Raw genomic sequence first — 3,531 nt, 5'->3', positions numbered from 1 at the left:
AACAAGTCCAAATTAGGGCCGGCGAGTTATTATACGAAATACGAATCATGATTGATTGATTAACCATAATTATGGTGTCGGTTGGCCGTAAATAAGATTTATAATACGTTTGTATATTCAATTTCCAAAGTAGTTGCGAGAATTGAGGTTCAAGAAAACCCAATTGAATCGGGTAAGGAATTAGGGTTTGGATTTGGGGCTGGATCTTGGGTTACCCAGATCATGTAAACGGGTTATAACAAAATTGCAGTTTAGTCCCTTGGGGTTTAAGGTGGAAACAAACTTGGGTAAGAGTTTAAGTTTGGGTTGATTTGCATATAAATCAAAGTAGTTATATTGATATTAATTAAATATGACAAATAATATTAATAAAATAATATTAACTTGAATAACGCGATACGTTTATCGCTACGACGTGTCGGGACACGTGGCGACCGGTGTGCCACGTGTGGACACGTGGCATACCAGGTGTCTCGCTGTCAGAAACCCCATCGCGGTACGCGAGGGGTCTATATGTTGAGCCATCGCGTAGCGCGATAGGTCATAAAATCAGAATTTTCATTTTTAAACCCTCAACTTTGGTATTTGACCATTTTAGTCCCTATACTTTGGAAAGTTTACATTTTGAACTCGAAATTTCACGATGTTACATCCTCCCCACCTTGAAACAAATCTCGTCCTCGAGATTGCTTTACAAGAACAAGTGGGTGGTATTTCTTTCTCATTTCTGATTCAAGTTCCCATGTATATTCGGGCCCTCTACGCGAGTCCCATTTTACTTTAACAATTTTCAACGTTCTTTTCTTTAATTTATTTGTTTTCGAATCTTCAATTTGAATTGGACGTTCTACAAATTTTAAGTTCTCATTTATTTCAACGTATTTTAATGGCATAGCTAACGATTCATCGGTCAAACACTTACACAAATTCGAAACATGGAATACATCATGTATCCCTTGCATTTCCTCAGGTAGTCGCGATCGATATGCAACAGTGCCGATTCGTTCAAGTACCTCAAAAGGTCAAATGAATCGAAGACTTAGTTTTCCTTTCTTACTGAAGCGAACTACGCCTTTCCAAGGCGAGACTTTCAACAAGACTTTGTCACCAACATTAAATCCTAACGGCTTACGACGGACATCGGCGTAACTCTTTTGGCGATCACGTGCCGTCTTAAGTCGTTCTCGGATTTGAAGAATCTTATCGGTGGTTTCTTGGACTATCTCGGGTCCAGATAATTGATTGTCTCCGGTTTCAGACCAACACACGGGCGTTCTACACTTTCTTCCACATAACGCCTCAAATGGTGCGGTTTAAATACTTGCGTGATAGCTATTATTGTACGAAAATTCCATTAGGGGTAAGTGGTCATCCCAACTTCCACCTAAGTCGATCACACAAGCTCGGAGCATGTCTTCCAATGTTTGTATCTTTCTTTCGCTCTGCCGATCGGTTTGTGGATGATAGGCGGTGCTAAGGTTAAGCTTTGTACCGAGAGCTTGTTGGAAGCTTTTCCAGAAGTGAGACGTAAAACGACTGTCTCGATCAGAAATTATGGACAGCGGTACTCCATGTAAAGCAACGATGGTGTTTACATAGATACGCGCTAATCTATCCATAGAGTACGACTCACTAATGGGTATGAAGTGTGCGGATTTCGTGAGACGATCCACAATTACCCATATTGCATTGTGTTGTCGAGTCGTTTTCGGGAGTTTGGTAATGAAATCCATAGTAATTAACTTCCACTTCCATACGGGAAGCTCGGGTTGCTGGAGTAATCTCGAAGGCTTTGGTTTTCAGCCTTGACTTTCAAACAAGTTAAACATTTCGCAACATGCGAAGCGACATCCCTTTTCATTCCATTCCACCAATAGTTGGCTTTAAGATTGTGGTACATTTTATCGCTCCCGGGATGCATCATGTATTTCGACTTATGAGATTCGTTCAAAATTTTCTCACGCAAACCCCCAATGATTGGTACCCAAATCCTATTGCCAAGTCTAAGGATACCATCGTCACCTTTGACTAGCGAGTCAATGGTGCCATTACGTTTTTCATCAGAGATATGGTTTTCGTTAATCGCTTGTGTTTGCGCGGATTTGATTTGTTCAAAGAGATCGATTTGGAGTTCTAGACGCAATGCTCGAACCCTTTTGGGCTTCTCATGTTCTTTGCGACTTAAGGCATCGGCCACAACGTTGGCTTTGCCTTCGTGGTAAACAATTTCACAATCGTAGTCATTGAGCATTTCCATCCATCGCCGTTGGCGCATGTTAAGCTCTTTTTGATCAAAAATGTGTTTCAAGCTTTTGTGATCAGCGTACACGGTAAATCTTACTCCATAGAGATAGTGCCTCCATATCTTAAGTGCAAAGATATGGCGCCTAACTCTAGATCGTGAGTTGTATAATTCTTTTCGTGTACTTTGATTTGGCGAGAGGCGTAAGAGATTACCTTTTTGCGTTGCATTAGGACACATCCCAAACCAGAATTGGACGCGTCACTAAAGACCACAAAATCCTCAACACCTTCTGGCAAAGCCAAGATAGGTGTTTGGGTGAGCTTTTGTTTAAGTATATCAAACGCCTCTTGTTGCTTCGTTCCCCATTCATACTTGATGTTCTTTCGAGTTAAAGAGGTTAGGGGAACAGCGATTCGGGAAAAGTTTTCGATGAATCTACGGTAATAACCAGCCAAACCTAAGAAACTTCGGATCTCGGTTGGCAATTTTGGAATCTCCCACTTAGAGATAGCTTCAATCTTAGCGGGATCGACTTGAATACCGTTGACGTTGATGATGTGACCAAGAAATTGCACTTCGTGCAACCAGAACTCGCATTTCGAGAGCTTGGCGTACAACTTCTCGGTTCTAAGAATTTTAAGCAGAGTTCGGAGGTGGACTTCATGATCAGCCTTTGACTTAGAATAAATAAGTATGTCGTCGATAAATACGATAACAAATTTATCCAAGTAAGGCTTGCAAATGCATTCATCATGTCCATGAACGCGGCCGGAGTATTAGTGAGTCCAAACAACGTAACCGTGAACTCATAATGTCCATACCTTGTTCGAAACGCGGTCTTTGGAATATCCTCAGATTGAACTTTAAGTTGGTGATAGCCGGAACGAAGATCGATTTTAGAAAAGAAGCTAGCACCTTGAAGTTGGTCGAAAAGATCATCGATACGAGGGAGTGGATAACGGTTCTTGATTGTGACTTTGTTTAAAGCACGATAATCGATGCACATCCTCATGGAACCATCCTTCTTCTTGACAAACAAAATTGGCGCTCCCCAAGGCGACGAACTCGGTTGAATGAAACCTTTCTCCAGTAGCTCATCAAGTTGTTTCTTTAACTCCTTCATTTCGGTTGGCGCTAAGCGATATGGAGCTTTGGCGATCAGAGCGGTACCGGGAATAAGATCGATCCTAAACTCTACTTCACGATCAGGAGGGATTCCGGGAAGTTCGTCAAGAAAGACATCAGAAAATTCAGAGACTATAGGCACGTCCTTTATCTCATTAGAC

Source organism: Bidens hawaiensis, unplaced genomic scaffold, assembly GCF_021521415.1.
Source record: "Bidens hawaiensis isolate Kalapana, Puna unplaced genomic scaffold, B.hawaiensis_p1.1 tig00004769_1, whole genome shotgun sequence".
NCBI lineage: Eukaryota > Viridiplantae > Streptophyta > Magnoliopsida > Asterales > Asteraceae > Bidens > Bidens hawaiensis.
This window is presented reverse-complemented; position numbering follows the sequence as displayed.